At 35.3% G+C, this 19,024-nt stretch overlaps 1 pseudogene; it reads right to left on the bottom strand.

Annotated features, from left to right (window-relative positions):
• Positions 1-1,657: 1,657 nt before the first annotated feature.
• Positions 1,658-18,627, bottom strand: LOC113625155 (AP-5 complex subunit mu-1 pseudogene; annotated as a pseudogene).
• Positions 18,628-19,024: the final 397 nt, after the last annotated feature.

The following is a 19,024-nucleotide window of genomic DNA, read 5'->3' on the forward strand; positions in this document are numbered from 1 at the left end:
TTAAAAATATTCTAATTTTTATATGTGCATACATATAACTAAAACAATTGGAAGATAATCTATTTAAGAAATGTTATAATCTACTTTGTACCCTCTGGAATTAGGAAAATATTTCGCACTCAAAATGAAAGGTTAAAGCTTTCTTCAGTTACAGACACATAGACAAATTATGTTTCAATTCTACAAACTAAACCCTGAGTCAAAAGTAAACACAAAATGAAAAATCATCTTTTCAGGTTTCAAAGAGCTGTTTTCCTTCTCAGTGCATATGCAATTCTTAATTGATATACAGTCACAAATAAATCAACAGGCTAAAAAGCAATTTTAAAAAACTAACAAATAAATAGACTAACAAGCCATATATTCCTTCCTAGCTCAAACAACATAGAATAGATCTCTATAATCTTTTTGATGGAGATTATCAAATATTTAGACCATAAAATCAAATATTTGATTTTTATTATTACCATAGTAGAATAACTTGTTGTCTGTGTACAAACTAGAAACAAAAACAAAATGATAAAAACAGTAGGAAGTAAAGAAAAAAAAGTCACAAATATCTTAGTACTATTGTCATTTGGGATTCACTCATGGAACCAAGAAAAGATATGCCTGGGTTTAAATCTGTCACAGGGTACACTTCTCTGCCATTACTGCTTACTTGCTGCCATCAGGTGTGTCCATCTGGCATTTCAGTGGATGATATACAGTTTTCTTTCTTTCTTTCTCTTCCTTTTGTTCTTTTTTTCATTTTCTTTTTTGCCATTGACATAGACTTTTATTTCCCTGTGCCATGGTAATATGGGGCTTTAATATCTGACTTTTCCTTATTTTGTTGACAAATTACAAAAAAATAATGCAATGTAAAATGACCTACTTCCAGTTCATAAGCCATTAAGAAACAGAAACAGCAAATATCATTATTCAAGAAGGAGTCAAAGGTAATGAATGAGTAGGATCTACGTACCATTCACTTTATGTGTGCAATGTCATTGAATCCATACACCAGCCTCATGAGATAAGATTCCTATTTTATAAATGAGGACCCTGAGTCCAAGGTCTCCTTAAACAGTGGTGGCGTTTAAGCTGTGGTTTGCCTAACCAAAAAGCCTGAGTATATTTTCCATTGACTATACTGTTTACTAACCTCCCCATGAGATTTACTGGAAAAAAAAAATCTTAAATACAAGGAAGTGTTATCCCTATTTTAGATTCCCTAAGTATCAATCTTTGATTTTCACAAAGGCACAAGATTACTTTTGTGCACTTATTTGAGTTTCAAGCTTTGTTCTAGCCATATGCCAATAGAACTACAATTTACTCAACAGTTCTCTTGTAAGAATTCATTTTTAATTTAACTTTATTTAAAGAGGAAGCTTTATATCACTATTATAAAGGTAAATCCACCATATTTACCAGAAAGGGAACAAAAAAGAGAAATAACTATGAAAATATGGGATTTCATACAGCTTCTAGAATGCTCTCAGGCAGGCATCCTCAACTGTGTCTCCTGGAACCCTGGGGTAGTAGTGGTGATACAGGACTGGGAAGTGAGAAGGCTTCTTGCAGGTAGAGGAGTGGTCTGCTGGATGAGTTTCTTGAGAGACCTATCCAGGCCTCAATGTCATCACATCATTTACTTTTCTACTTTCAGACATCAGAGATTCATGGTATTATGGATGAGATTCAGCCCATTACATGAAATTTTCTCTCTTAAACATGACAAAATTACAGTAACAAGGATCCATATGTTATTGGAGCAGGAGCTTTAGAATTTCAAGTGTAATGATAATCAGAATAAATTAGTTTCTGCTGTGTACTTATTTTGGTTTTCCTGATATAAAAACTTGCACTGAATGCTGATATATATACATAACACCCAGTGACTGTGTAATCAAAGATTCTAAAATGAAAGTTTAAATACACTGTATCTCCAGTACAAATCTGTTCAAATGGCTGCTTCTCCTGGCTCTTGGCTCCAAACTTAAAGTTCCATAGAGTAATCTTCATTAATTTGGAAACTTTGGGTCAATAATCCAGATCAGTAAACTTTTCTCTTAAAATCTTTGAGCTGACGAGACTAACTTTGTATTCCAAATATGTGATTGGACTTCTATTATAAAAAGGCATATGAGCCTCACAAAATTAAATTATCTTTTATGTATATTTTCATGAAGGTTTAAATCAGAAGCTATTTTTAATTGAATTTTTTCATCTGATTAAAAATCAAAATTGGTGGGTCAGAGGCCTGGGAAGTGTAATAGCATCAGTTGAATGACTCTAAAAGGTGAATTAAAAGGAAATTTGTGGACTTTCCTGGTAGCGCAGTGGTTAAGAATCCACCTGCCAATGCAGGGGTCACAGGTTCAATCACTGGTCTGGGAAGATCCCACATGCTGCAGAGCAGCTAAGCTTGTGCACCACAATTACTGAGCCTGCACTCTAGAGCCCAGGAGCCACAACTACTGAGCCCACACACCAAAACTACTGAAGCCCGTGAACAAGAGCCCGTGCTCTGCAACAAGAGAAGCCACCACAATGAGAAACCCGTGCACCACAATGAAGAGTGGCCCCTACTCTCCTCAACTAGAGAAAGCCCTTGTGCAGCGACAAGGACCCAATGCAGCAAAAAATAAATACATAATTAAAACTTTTTTTAAAAACAGGAAATTTGTAAGACCTATTAAATGTAGAATCATCCGTTGCATCAGTACTACTGGAAATCCGAATGGCAGAGTCAAGCGAAGTCACACAAGGATGAACCAGAATATCCTAAATGGAAATCCACTGGTGGGAGCAGAATGTTTAAAGTTAAATTTTTTAAAAGGTAAAATCATGACTTTCAGGCTCATTGAAAAACAACGTATTTATTTATTTATTTATTTATTTATTTTTTGCGGTACACGGGATTCTCACTGTTGTAGCCTCTCCCATTGCGGAGCACAGGCTCCGGACGCGCAGGCTCAGCGGCCATGGCTCACGGGCCCAGCTGCTCCGTGGCATGTGGAATCTTCCCGGACCGGGGCATGAACCCGTGTCCCCTGCATTGGCAGGCGGACTCTCAACCACTGTGCCACCAGGGAAGCCCAAGAAACAACTTTCGTCATAGATTTTATTTAACTCATTAATTAATGAGGAAACTGGGAAGATGTTAAAACTTGTCCACACAACACTTAAGAAACTAGAGTATTGGTAGTAAATTTAAGAAAGTAATGTTAGAATAAGATTGCCTAGTTACATACAAAACTTGTTAATATCTCACAGAGCAATAAAATATAACTGTGTACACACTGCTATATAGAAAATAGATAATCAACAAGGACCTACTATATATCACAGGGAACTCTACTCAATATTCTGTAATAACTTAATGGGAAAAGAATTTGAAAAAGAATAGCTATATGTATATGTGTAACTGAATCACTTTGCCGTACACCCAAAACTAATACAACATTGTAAATCAACTATACTCTAATATAAAATAAAGATTTTTTTTAAAAGATAACCTTGTGGTTATCTGTTTTACTGAACAAAAATTGGCACCTCTTCTAGATTAAAAAAATAAAATACCTAGGAATAAACCTACCTAGGGAGACAAAAGACCTGTATGCAGAAAACTACAAGACACTGATGAAAGAAATTAAAGATGATACCAACAGATGGAGAGGTATACCATGTTCTTGGATTGGAAGAATCAACATTGTGAAAATGACTATACTACCCATAGCAATCTACAGATTCAATGCAATCCCTATCAAATTACCAATGGCATTATTTACAGAACAAGAACAAATCATCTTAAAATTTTATGGAGACACAAAAGACCCCGAATAGCCAAAGCAGTCTTGAGGGAAAAAAACGGAGCTGGAGGAGTCAGACTCCCTGACTTCAGACTATACTACAAAGTTATAGTAATCAAGACAATATGGTACTGGCACAAAAACAGAAACATAGATCAATGGAATAAGATAAAAAGCCCAGAGATAAACCCACGCACCTATGGTCAACTAATCTGTGACAAAGGAGGCAAAGATATACAATGGAGAAAAGACAGTCTCTTCAATAAGTGGTGCTGGCAAAACTGGACAGCTACATGTAAAAGAATAAAATTAGAACACTCCCTAACACCATACACAAAAATAAACTCAAAATGGATTCGAGACCTAAATGTAAGACCAGACATCATAAAACTCTTAGAGGAAAACATAGGAAGAACACTCTTTGACATAAATCACAGCAAGATCTTTCCTGATCCACCTCCTAGAGTAATGGAAATAACAACAATAAACAAATGGGACCTAATGAAACTTAAAAGCTTTTGCACAGCAAAGGAAAGTATAAACAAGATGAAAAGACAACCCTCAGAATGGGAGAAAATATTTGCAAATGAATCAATGGACAAAGGATTAATCTCCAAAATATAAACAGCTCATGCAGCTCAATATTAAAGAAACAAACGACCCAATGCAAAAATAGGCAGAAGACCTAAATAGATATTTCTCCAAAGAAGACATACAGATGACCAGGAAGCACATGAAAAGCTGCTCAACATCACTAATTATTAGAGAAATGCAAATCAAAACTACAATGAAGTATCACCTCACACTGGTTAGAATGGGCATCATCAGAAAATCTACAAACAACAAATGCTGGAGAGGGTGTGGAGAAAAGGGGACCCTCTTGCACTGTTGGTGGGAATGTAAATTGATAGAGCCACTATGGAGAACAGTATGGAGGTTCCTTAAAAAACTAAAAATAGAATTACCATATGATCTAGCAATCCCACTACTGGGCATATACCCACAGAAAACCATAATTCAATAAGACACATGCACTCCAATGTTCATTGCAACACTATTTACAATAGCCAGGTCATGGAAGCAACCTAAATGCCCATCAACAGATGAATGGATAAAGAAGATGTGGTACATATATACAATGGAATATTACTCAGCCTTAAAAAGGAATGAAATTGAGTCATTTGTTGAGACGTGGATGGATCTAGAGACTGTCATACAGAGTGAAGTAAGTCAGAAAGAGAAAAACAAATATTGTATATTAACGCATATATGTGGAACCTAGAAAAATGGTACATATGAACCGGTTTGCAGGGCAGAAGTTGAGACAGAGATGTAGAGAACTAATGTATGGACACCAAGTGGGGAAAACCACGGTGGGGTGGGGATGGTGGTGTTCTGAATTGGGCAATTGGGATTGATATGTATACACTGATGTGTATAAAATTGATGACTAATAAGAATCTGCAGGGCTTCCCTGGTGGCACAGTGGTTGAGAATCCGCCTGCCAATGCAGGGGACGCGGGTTCGTGTCCCGGTCTGGGAAGATCCCTTATGCCGCAGAGTGGCTGGGCCCGTGAGCCATGGCCCCTGAGCCTGCACGTCCAGAGTCTGTGTTCTGCAACGGGAGAGGCCACAACAGTGAGAGTCCCGCATACTGCAAAAAAAAAAAAAAAAAAAAAAAAAAGAATCTGCAGTATAAACAAACAAACAAAACAAAACAAAAAAACACAGTTAATCTAGAGCCTTACTCAATTTAAGACTTTTAATCAATTGAAAACAAGTCAAACTGAAGACATTTCCTTTGGTTTACATCTGGTGGCCTTCAGTCCATCCCACCCATCTTTTTGATTAATTCATATATTTTGGTTTACATTTTCACAACAGTATAATAAGAGAATAGTGATCCCTGGCACAAAATAAAGATATCCTGAGCATTATCTGACTCATTTCCCATCCCTTAAGTTCAAAGCAGAGGTTGGGATGATCAAAGGTAAAAAGAAAATCCCTTTATTAACAGCAATCCAAATGAATATGATAGGGGTTTCCTGCCACCAAGGAGCTAAGTGTGGAAGTTCCAAATGTATTGATATTTGGACCTATACCACTATGTTGTGGGTACAACTGAAAATAAGGGAGAAATTGCCATACTACCTGGGGAAAAAAAAGGAACACTGGAGAACAGGAGTCAGGTAGTCACCCTCTGTAAATACTTGATGCTGGAAGAGTACAATACATGCCTTGAAGTGCACTGTGGGTAGACTGAGTACCACCAACTGAGCTGCTTGAGAACTTGCAACAGACAATCAGGAGAAGTGCAGACAATGATTTTTAGGAAAAATTGAACAAGAGTTTAGGTGATGATGAGTACTGGCATGAACTTGTTGCAATTCAAATGCTAATGACCAAAACAACTGTTGATAAAGGTGAAAAGCAGTTAATGGAGTGTTAGGACAGCAGAGAAGTAAGTACTTTGACAAAGTATCTGTCTTGGAAATTCCCAAAGGAAGACCAGAAGGAGAAGGGACTTGCATCCTGTTTGAAAGTTATAAAATTGGCCCTGTGGACTCTAAGATCAACTAAAAAAGCACATTTCCATGGAAAGTACAAGTTGGTGATGACCGTGTGGTATTAAGATTACAAATAATACTGCATAAGGGGGTGAAGTCAAAGAGTCCTAAATCTAAATTTACTATATGCAGAGATGAATTATATCATTTCTCGTCATCCGGTCAGGGAAGAATAGATATTTCCTGTACTTCTCAGAATGTAATTAATATACGTTTCTCTCAAATAGAAAGCCCTGATTATCCTACTGAAGCTGTCCTGACACACCCATAGTGTGTTAATCTCTCCTGATTAAAAAAAGGAGGAATATGGAGCTTGGCATCAGATGAAATTTTGTAGGTAGAGGGGGTTAGCAAAATAGCAGAGGTTAGATCAATTTTTGAAGAGAGAAAAAAATCTGAATGAAAGAAATTAGGATGAAAATAGTCTTTCTCTATAAAGGGACCTTCTTCCCTGCCTGCCTCCTTAAAGCTTAACCTCTTGAATAAGTACCCTTATTCTGTAAGAAAATTATTATGTGGCACATATATCTAAGTTTTCTCCTCCTACACTGTAATTACATTTCATTTTCTCAAGGCTTTAATTAAGTCTTATATACCTGTATGTTTTATATAATAGTGTCATGGAAAATAAAGATAGAGAACAGTAAATAAAGTGTGACTTGCCCTATAGTAACCTCTCCAATGGCACTAGTTGGAAGAATTTTGAGTCCTATCGAGGAAACAGTGAGACCAGGAGTTCCAGACAAGGCCTTGATCCTAAGGAACTCCTCTTCAAGACTTTGGGAAAAGTGGGTGACAAGCAGAATACCGCAAGGAGCACTAATAAACAGACAACAAGAAAAACTGGAATAAAATCTACACTAGACAACGGACCATTGATTGTAGTGGGATAGAAGCTTTGTAGAAGTCTCCTCAGAAATGAAGAAACTGTACATGAGCACGCATGACCACAGGCAAGCTGCTTGTCCACAGCAATACCAGATAGAGCCTGAGATTTTTCAAATGCAGGTACAATATTCTTTTCACTGGATTAGTTTTCACAGGAAGAGACTTAATGGGAATACAACCCTGACAGGTTCCATGAAGGTAAGAGCACACCTCAACTTATTGTGCTTTGTTTTATTGCACTTCACAGATAGAACGTTGTTTAAAAATTGAAGATTTGTGGCAACATTTCTTCAAGCTAGACTATCAGTGCCATATTTTCTAGAAGTATTTGCTCACTTCAAATCTCTGTGTTATATTTTGGTGATTCTCACAATATTTCAAACTTTTTCATTATATTTGTTATGGTGAACTGTGATCCGTGATCATTGATGTTACTATTAACAGGAAGGCATGTTGAAAGCTGACATAGGCCAAAGTCTGGGCCTCTTGCACCAGTTAGCCAGGTCGTGAATGTGAAGGAAAAGTTCTTGAAGGAAATTATAAGTGCTGCTCCAGTGAACACACAAATGTTAAGAAAACAAAACAGACTTATTTCTAGTTATGGAGAAAGTATTAGTGGTTTGGATACACCAAATCATACACAATATTCCCTAGAGCCAAAGCCTAATCCAAAACAAGGCGCTAACTCATTTCAATTCTGTTAAGACTGAGAGAGGTAAGGAAGCTGCAGAAAAAAGATTTGAAGCCAGCAGAGGTTGGTTCATGAGGGTTAAGGAAAGAAGCCATCTCTGTAACATAAAAGTGTAAGGTGAAACCATGAGTGTTCACATAGAACTGCAGCAAGTTATCCAGAAGATCTAGCTCAGATAATTAATGTAGGTGGATATACTAAACAACAGATTTTCAATGTAGATGAAACAACCTTATGTTGGAAGAAGATGCCATCTAGGACTTTCATAGGTAGAGAGGAGAAGTCAATGCCTGGCTTCAAAGTTTTAAAGGACAGACAGGCTGACTCTCAGCCTGTCTAAGTGCTAATGCATCTGGTGACTTAAAGCCAAAGCCAGGTCTCATTTACCATCCCCCAAATCCCAGGGCCCTTAAAAATGGTGCTAAATCTATTCTGCCTGTGCTTTAGAAATGGAACAACAAAGTCTAGATGATGGTACATCTGTTCACAACATCATTTAAGCCCACTGCGCAGACCTACTGCTCAGAAAAGATTCCTTTCTAAATATGACTTCTCACTGACAATGCACCTGGTCACCCAAGATCTTTGATGGATATGTACAAGGAGATTAATGCTGCTGTCATGCCTGTTAACACAACATCCATTCTGCAGCCCATGGGACAAGGAGTAATTTTGACTTTCAGGTCTTATTTAAGAAATACATTTCACAAGGCTATAACCTATAAATGGCAATTCTTCTGATGGACCTTGGCAAAGTAAATTGAAAACCTTATGGAAAGGATTCATCATTCCAGATGCCATTATGAATATTTATGATTCCTGGGAAGAGGCTAAAATATCAATATTAGCAGGAGTTTGGAAGAGGTTGATTGCAATCCTCATGGATGACTTTAAGGGATTCAAGTTTTCAGTGGAGAAAGTAACTGTAGATGTGGTGGAAAGAACTAGAATTAGAAGTGGAGCCTGAAGATGTGACTGAATACCTGCAATTTCATGTTAAAAATTGAACAGATGAGGAATTGCTTCTCATAGATGAGAAAGAAAGTGTTTTCTTGGGATGGTAGCTACTTCTGGTGGAGATGCTTGAAGATTGCTTAAATGACGAGAAAGGATTTAGAATATGATGTTAACTTATTTGATAAAGCAGCAGCAAGATTTAAGAGGATTGACTCTGATTTTGAAAGAAATTCAGCTGGGTGTAAAATGTTATCAAACAGCACTGTGAGCTACAGAGGAATCTTTCATAAAAGGAAGAGTCCATCAATGGGGCAAACGTCATTGTTGTCTTATTTAAAGAAATTGCCACAGATACCCCAGCTTCAGCAACCACCACCTAATCTGTCAGCAGCCATCAATGTTAAGACAAGAACCTCCATCAGCAAAAGATTAGGACTTCGCTAAAGGCTCAGAGGATGGTTAGCATATTTTAGCAATAAAGGTTTTTTTTTTTTTTTTTTTTTTTTTCAGTATGCGGGCCCCTCACTGCTGTGGCCTCTCCCGTTGCGGAGCACAGGCTCCGGATGCGCAGGCTCAGCGGCCATGGCTCACGGGCCCAGCCGCTCCGCGGCATGTGGGATCCTCCCAGACCGGGGCACGAGTCCGTGTCCCCTGCATCGGCAGGCAGACTCTCAACCACTGCGCCACCAGGGAAGCCCTAAACTATTTTTTTAATTAGGGTATGTACATTGTTTTTTTAGACATAATGCTATTGAACACTTAATAGGCTAGAGTATAGTGTAAACAAACTTTTTATGTACTGCGAAGCCAAAAAAAATTTGTGTGACTCACTTTATTGTGATTTAATTTATTGATGTGATCTGGAATTGAACTCACAATATCTCTCAGGTGTGCCTGTAGTAGAGAAGATGCACTCTCTTCCATAAAGTAAAACAAAGAAACCACCAGAACCTGGGTTCAAGATTCTACTTGACCCCTAATAGTTATGGGAATTTAAGCAATACAGTTCACTACTTTGAGCCTTACTCATCAATGAACTGGTTATGTTAATACCTTCTTGGAGTGTTGTTGTGAGGTAAAATAATAATCTGTAAATATAAAATTTTGATAAAATAAATGTTCTATAAATCTAAAGTATAGATAATATGCATACAATAAAAAGATTCTTTCCAAATCTTTATGCCTATCTGAACTTTCTCCCCTTCTTTAGTTGAATTTACCCAGGTAGGTATAGTCATTCATTCAACAAACACTATCCTTATCACTAGAATATGATTCCCTTACCTTTATATCCCATTCCCTCCCTCCCCCACATTTAGAAGACTGCCATAGTAGAAATGTAATATTTGTTAAATGATTAAAGCCATGATGGATTTATTTAGTGCCACATTTTTCCTGATTCTTTGCTTGCTGCTTCGAATGAGATAAATAAGAAATATCCCTTGTCCCCATCGTCTTCATCTTTTTTCTGTCTTAATTATATAAACTTTTAATCATTGCATTTTGACTTCCTAGTTTACCACCAAATGTGATTCTTTTCAGTAAGGAAGTGCACCTATACAGAGCAGTTCACATTTTATGCATATTTAAGGAGCCCAGTGAATTGAAATCTGTGTTTACATCTTACCACGTTGGGGTGCCATTTTAGGTGATAAATGCAAACCCAGTGTGCTTATCCGGCTCAGTTTTAAATAAAGCACATTTTCTATCATGTGTCACCTATGAACACATCTTTGTTTTAAATGTGGCCACAAAAAGGAATCTTAGCAAAATTAAATAAAAAATTAAATCAATTATAATTATCATTATTCTATTGTGGTTTTCATAATACATAATACTATGTGAATTTAGCAAGTGTCCTTTGATAATCCCTCTATATCTGCCACAAAGTACACATGGCTGCTGGAAACCTCGCAGAGTATCCTCCTCCTCCTGCTGGTACATATGTGAGGGTGGTGAGAAGTGAAGGTAAAATAATAATAAGGAATAAAAGGTCCTTCTCACCCTCAGATGATGTCTTAAACTTCAGTGGGTTTCTGTAGGCCCCCCCCTCAGAGAGGAAAAGGGCTACTGTCAAGTGAAAGCCTGCATTTCAAAATCGTCTCTCTGAGGCTGGTGAAACCATGATTAATTGTAATTTCTTACATCATTTCTCATATCCTCTCATTTTTTCTTTTATCATATTACATGTTTCCATTCACTCAGTGCTGTTTTTTCCTGCTGTGTGCCTACCATTTGCAAAAGACATATGTAAAAGGCAGTATTTGATTACTTTGGAATTTTAATTTTGCCATAACTTTATTTTTATTTTTGTATATAAAAATAAAATGCTAGCTATTTTATCTTATGCCAAAACTAAATATTAAAATTCATTTTTCATTTGTATAGTAACTTTCTTAATATCTCCAAACTCAACTTTATGTAGTTTCATCCCGTATGGATCAGTTTACCATTTGCTTGTTCATAGTTATTTCTAATTTTCAATGTAGAGAGATTCTGCCTTCAATGACACCAAAAGTTCCTGGAAGTATGCTATCTTTTCTTTTTTTCCGAGTTTTGAAAAATGAGATGATTCTCTAAGCAGAAAGGAAGAGGAAGGTCATTCTTGACAGAGAGGACATTGTAGGCTTAGGGTCATATAGGTGGAATATGGCAACTCAGAGATGTGAGTCCAGCTCCGTACCACTGCAAACCCCACAGAGGCCCTCTGAGTTCATAGGCAATAAGAAATCTAGTTGTTTGAAAAGTTCTCTAATAAGTATACAAATTTTGGCAATCATCTATGTGAGAAAACATTTCCAGGTGACCCTTGATTTGAAAGTCTAAGCAGATTCTGGAGATATTTTTGTCTGTTTCTTTTTCTGGTGCTATTTACATAAAGGAAACATTGGCAGAAATCCTCAATCCTGGTGTACATCCAATTTCTTTTTGTTTTGATTGGCTAGGCTTCAGTAAATGATTTTCACATTAACAAAGAGACATTGAAATACTAATTTGGAATCCTGTATTCCTTTCTGATGCTGATGTTGATGAGTCTGAAGTTCATGAAGGTAATGTACACAGGTTTTGACTTATGAAAAAAGTATGGCATTTATTTCAGATTACCGGTTATATTACAGTAAAGTAGACTTCATTTTTGACTTGGAGAAAGGAAAGGAAAGGAAAGGAAATCAGATGCCACTTAAAATAAATTTCTAGATTGGAAATATGTAAAAAAGTTTCATTGTCTGCCATAATTTTGATAGATTATATTCAATTACTAAGAACTATTTAATTTGTTTACCTCAACTACTTTTGAGAAGATGCAGATTTGTGTGGTTATATGTAATTTAGCTCTAATTGTTAAGTTTTAAGATCTTGGAAACAGAAATCAGCAGAAAAACTATATTCTTTGAGAAACTGATTTATCAGTTGCAGAGAGGTTGGAAATAGTAAAGACTTTTGATGAAATTTTAGTAGTTTAAATACATGATTATTTGTGGAATATAAGGAGGAGTAGTCCAATATGATCTAGTGGGTGAATTAATGAATAACAAAATAATTTCCTTTTATACATGATGTGCTATTCTGTGCTGGCTACATTGTACAAATATGCATTGTACATGTACATTGTACAACTGGCTACATTGTACAAATATACATTGTACATGTACATTGTACAACTACAGTAAGATAAGAAAAGCAAAGGTGAAAAAACTTAAGAGGAATGAGGCCATTTATTTTCAACAGTTTATTGTGATTTTAAAAGTGTTCCCTGAGAAATGTTGGACAATATAAGAATATAAAAAGGAGATTAAATTATTGATAATTCCAATATCCAAAGTTTAATATTTTGTTATGCTGAAAAGTTTTTCACTACTCAGATGATTAATAAATAGATGGATAAAAAATAATGAAGGTAGAAATAGATATATATTTATAAAATTGGCATTAAACTACTATCCTGCAAATACATTATTGTATATTTTTTAACTCAATACTTGCTTTTAGCATAGCATTAGGCTATATTAAATATTCTTCAAAAGTATAAAGTATTTGATGAATAACATTCTATAACATATGAGTAACATAAATTACTGAACAATCTCATCTATTAATTTGTAGGTTAGTTCTTTTTTTCCCCTGTAAACAATTCTATAATACATATTCTCTCCTAAATTGCCACACCTATGAATGAAGTTTTGAGGAATTTAATTCTGGCCCAAAGGATAGAAAAATACTTTTGTCCTCTCTATATAGACTTCCAAAATCATTTCCAGACCTGCACCACAATTTTATCTTTCATCAGCAGTAATAATTTCTGGTCACACCATACCCACTCTCACAAAGTACTAGTCCTAAAAAAATTTTGGCAGCAAATAGAATTTAGTTATTTTAAATTAAGTAATTATATCAATATTAAAGTAAAACACTTCTTTAAAAAATTGTACCCATTCTTTCACATCTATTTCTATTTTTATTGCTGTATATGTTAATAAATTTAGATTTATGACATTTTTGCATATTAAAAATTAACTTCGATCATACTTATTACAAAATTTACAAGTTTATTTTTTAATCTTTTAATGTTATCTGTGACTATTCAGGGTTTAAAATATCTATAAAATGTGTACTTAATATGTCACCTTATTCACCTCTGATTATTTTCCCTTAGAACATCATCATTTTACATTTTGTTTGTACTGTTTTTGGTGTTTTAAGACTGTTCATTTTTACACATAACTTCTAAATTTATTGGGCGGCATATAGTTTAGTTGTTCTATGATGTAAAGATCCAAACTTAATTTTTTCCAACCACTTTTCTAAAAACTGTATTTTAAAAAAAATATTTTTCCATTAGTTTGTAATGCTCTCTTTAAGATAACATTTAATTCTTACATGCCAAAAATATTCAACAACAGTTGTAGGTTTCTCCTGACTCGGAGAACATAGGAGATTTAACTCCTCTTAAATTGGATGAGAGGTGCTACGGGGAAGTTAGTCATAAATGCCAGCACTTACTTGGGAGCAGTGTGTGTCACACTGCCCAATCATTTCCATCTTGAGTTAGTAAAACACTGAAAACTCTTTAGCTTCTTTAGCAGGTTTCTTGTATAGTCTGAATGAAGATAAATAAATGGTGTTTTGGGGGAGAAATCACAATAACAGGACAATTTTTAATGAACAATTATGTCTCTGGATAGAGTTTGGAAAAACCAGATATAGCTATAAATAAGGTTGAAATTGCTTCTCATAATAATATAAAGGAGTTTTTTTCATTTCTGGCATGTCATATTTCTACCAATTATTGCTTTAGGAAAACAATCATTCTTTATTAATATGGATTTAGACCTTATTGAATCTGAGAATAATTTTATTTCCTTAGAAGATATATGTGAGTGTGCGTCTCTGGTGTGTGTGTGTGTGTGTGTGTGTGTGTGTGTGTGTGTGTGTGTGTGTGTGTGTGTGTGTGTGTGTGTGGCATAGCCTAGTCTGAATCAACTCTTTTGCTGAAATTACTTTGCCCCTTTAACACACCATATTAAAAATGATAGGGCTTCCCTGGTGGCACAGTGGTTAAGAATCTGCCTACCAATGCAGGGGACATGGGTTCTAGCCCTGGTCCGGAAGATACCACATGCTGCAGAGCAACTAAGCCCGTGCACCACAACTACTGAGCTTGCATTCTAGAGCCCGCGAGCCACAACTACTGAAGCCTGAGCGCCTAGAGCCTGTGCTCTGCAACAAGAGAAGCCACCGCAATGAGAAGCCTACGCACCGCAACAAAGAGTAGCCCCTGCTCGCCGCAACTAGAGAAAGCCCGCACACAGCAACAAAGACCCAACACAGCAAAAAATAAAATTAATAAAATTTTTTTAAATGATATTATTCCTAGATTGAGCGTTGCAATTTGGGGAAATGCATTGGTGAAAGATTTTGAAAAAACGTTAAAGATATTTTTTCTCCTTTTTTGACATTTTTGTGGAAGTATAATATATATGCAGAAAAATACACAAATCAGAAATGGGGGGATTAATTTATAAATTTAACTACACCTGTAACCAGCACTGGCTTGTAGGAACAGAACATCCTAGCAGCATCCTAGAAAAATCTAACATGTAATCATCTATTCATTTCTCCCCCAGGGTAATCACTATTCTGATTTTTAATATTATAGATTCATTTTGCCTGTTTTAAACTGTACATCAATAGAATCATATACTTTTGGTATCTGGCTTCTTTGGCTCAAAATAATATATCTGAGATTCATCCATGTTGTTGCAAGTAGGTGTAAATCATTCATTCTCATTTCTGTAGAGCATTCCATTGTTTGACCATATCGTATTTTATTCATTCAACTCTTGATTGGGATTTGCGTTGTTTCAATTTTAGGGTAACTTATGAATAGTGCTGCTATAAACACACTAATATATGTCTTTTGGTGTGCACATTTCTGTTAGTTACACGCCCAGAAATGGAGTCGGTGGGTAATAGATTATGTTCAGTGTAGTTTTGTACTACCAAGTAATTTTCTAAAGAGTTTGCTAACAACTTATATACCCACCAGCAGTGTATAATGAGATTCCCTATTACTCCAATTCCTTGATACCTGTTGCTATGATCCCTTTTACGTTTTAGAATGTCCCTTGGGTATTCAGTGAAATTTTATTGTAGTTTAAATTTACATTTCCCTGATAACAAATGAAGTGGGACACTTTTCATTTGCTTTTTGGCCATTTATGCACATCCTTTTTTATAAAGTAACTCTTCAAGTTTGCTTTTTTCTACTGATTTTAATCAACTTGTAAAATTTTCTTTTGCTATTTTTTGAGAACTAGATATTTATCAAATATATGTGCTACAAATATCTTATTCCATTCTATGTATTGCCTCTTCATTCTTATGACCCATCTATTGATGGAAAAATGTCCTTAATCTTCTTCATACATTGCTATTTATTTTTTATTTCCTTTTTTAAAAGTATTTTTAAAAATTGAGCATGAGATGGCTACGCCTAATCCAAGTTCAGGAGGCATTCTCTATGTTTTCTTCAAAAGTCTGTATTAATTTACCTTCCATAACAATGTCAGCAGCATATCTGGCATTGAATTTTTGTTGTCATAAGAAGAACAAAGTTCCTTTATTTCCTGTATGGAATCAACTTACCTAGCACCCTTCATTTTATTTTTTTGAATTTTATTTAATTTATTTATTTATTTATTTATAAAGCAGGTTCTTATTTGTTATCTATTTTATACATATGAGTGTATATATGTCAATCCCAATCTCCCAATTCATCACACACACCTCCCCCACGCCACTTTCCCCCCTTAGTGTCCATACATTTATTCTCTACATCTGTGTCTCTATTTCTGCCCTGCAAACTGGTTCATCTGTACCATTTTTCTAGGTGCCACATGTATGTGTTAATATATGATATTTGTTTTTCTCTTTCTGACTTATTTCACTCTGTATGACAGTCTCTAGATCCATCCATGTCTCTACAAATGACCCAATTTTTTTCCTTTTTTTGGCTAATAGTCCATTGTATATACGTACCACATCTTCTTTATCCATTTGTCTGTCGATGGGCATTTAGGTTGCTTCCATGACCTGGCTATTGTAAATAGTAGCACCCTTTATTTAAAATTCTACCCTTTCTCCATTGTACTGTGGTGTCACCTGTTCATGAATTAGTTTACCATGTACGTATGCATCTTTATTGTGTTCCATTGGTCAATTTGTGTATTCTTGTTAAATTACCACACTCTTTTGAAAATTATAATTCTATAATAGAAATCAATATCTTGTACTGGCTCACTTTGTTCTTCTTGAAAAATACCTTGGCTATTCTTGGCCATGAAAATGTAATTGTGTCCTAGTTTACCCTGCTGATGTGGGTGATGGAATGAAGGATGCAGAGAGGTTGATAGAAGTTATACAGCCAAGCCATACCCCGAGAAAAGAAAGGTGTTTTTTTCTTTGTTTGTTTGTTTTTTAATTTCAATCAAGTCCTCTTTCTCAAACATAGAAGAGGACATACTTCAGGTCAGGCATGCTAGTTTGTATGTGAGCTGAGTATGTGAGTAGTCTCTTCTAAAAGTTTTGGGTTTTTTTGAAAGATTTTTTTCCCTTAGTATTCAGACATATTTTCCTTTAGTTTTCCCCCAAGTAATCTATAATGTTTCATATATACAATGTTTTTATTTAAGTTGAATTGAAGCCAATTTAGGGATAACACTGTGAAAGGAAGGGTGGTTTTCCCTTGGTGTTCTGTCTCTAGAATAAAATTTCACAGCTGCAGAGAAATTTAGAGACAATTTTCTGCCTTCGATCTTAGCATAAGATGAAATACAGAACTTGAGGAAAGGGCAGAATTTGAGGAATCTGCAGACTTTAAGTTTGAAGATTATACTCAAGATTTTATTTGAGGAACTACTAGTCAAATGTCTCATTGGTTATTATTAGTGGCAGGGCACTATAAATTCGATTGCAGAATATTCCATGTTAAGATAATAAATGGAACTGTCAGAGGTGGCTTTTGTCTTAGCTTTAGAACACATTAAAGCAACACTAGTTATATTTATAGTACTGGAATGGAATCACTTCAGCATACTGATTTCATTTCTTCACATGTCAATAACTAACATTTTCATTTCCTGGACTTAAGCCAATCAGGAAAGAAAAATAGAATACTCATCATTTATAATAAATCATTTACCACTCAGTCAAGCAAGTAGGGTTGTATATTACTTTCTATAGCTGTCAGAAGCTTTAATTATTAATACAATTGCATCTTGGGTTATGAGGGCTTAAAACTATGGGGCTGATGATTTCTGAACTTCCATAAGTGACTTCAAAAAGACGATAGAAAGCTATAAGCACATTTTTATCATTCTTGTTTTTAAGTTCTCTCATTTGATACCCAATAGTTACAAGATAATTGTTCTGTTTTTTGCCAAAGGCTTTTAAGTTGTATCTTTTCTTTTGTTATTGAATCCCAGGGTTAGTTGGTCTGAACTCAGTATTTCAACTAGCTCCACGCTGAGAACTACACTTGAATTGGTTCTGTGAAATGTGAAGGAAACAAAGACTGGATACATTGTCATTTAAACTTTCACTAGCCTGGACCCAAAAGGTTAGAAAGGTATTTTCCATATTCCAGTTTAAATGGGTATGTAAATAATATTTTAGAGACAAAACATGTATAATATACTATTTATTGCAAATATATGCAAATTATAAAGCATGATAAATTATTTAAATTTGGGGAGTAAGGACAATGTGAAGAGCATGACCTTTAAATACCTTACTAATTGTTTAAAGCACCCAATAATCACTTAATTTTTTAGGAGAGTTTACTTTATTTGATTTGACTATTTGCTGTTAAGGGCTTAGACTACAGAAGTAACATGTTAACTTGTATACCTGTCTAGTGAAAATAATAACTTTCTGGTAGAAAATAGAACTCTAAAGATTACAATTTTATTGCCCTAAGCTATTAACCAGTTTGATCTAGTACACATATTTTGTACTATCTTCCCAAGTGGATTATAAATACTCTGTTCCTAAAAATATCATTTGAACATGCTTATTAATTAGTAAGCTGCCTAAGTCTGACATATAGTCACATTTTAAAGTGTTTATAAATTGTATTTTGACAGTTTTGGAGAACGCACCAAAAGTTCAAAGGACTCACCTGCCAGAGACAATTAAATCGTCTTGTCTGAAAAGCACACTTCATGGACTCAGGCAAATCTTTTCATAGCCCCTGAAATGATTCTCAGGTAACACTAGGACCTTACTTTCACTGACTCTATTTCTCTAAGTTTGTGTTCTTTCTTGTAATCTTGATTTTTTTGGTTTCTTTTTTTTCTTATTGAGTGTGTTATTTTGTTTGTATCTTGCCTAACTCATGGTCATGTCCATGCCTTTTCCATAAAAATGCCCAGGGACTTATTAATCTGTATCTCATCCTGGGATATACTACGTCGTCTCATCTGTATAACAAAGAGAGCACTGCAGATATGTGTCAAGCTGATTTGTACACAGTTGATAATTTATTCCATTATGAAAGCAGCAAAGATTGTATCCTGGTTTATGTGACCATTTGATGATCTCAGTCAGGTGGATGATGGGAT

Source organism: Aethalodelphis obliquidens, unplaced genomic scaffold, assembly GCF_003676395.1.
Source record: "Aethalodelphis obliquidens isolate GAN/ISIS:26980383/991018 unplaced genomic scaffold, ASM367639v1 scaffold14, whole genome shotgun sequence".
Classification (NCBI taxonomy): domain Eukaryota; kingdom Metazoa; phylum Chordata; class Mammalia; order Artiodactyla; family Delphinidae; genus Aethalodelphis; species Aethalodelphis obliquidens.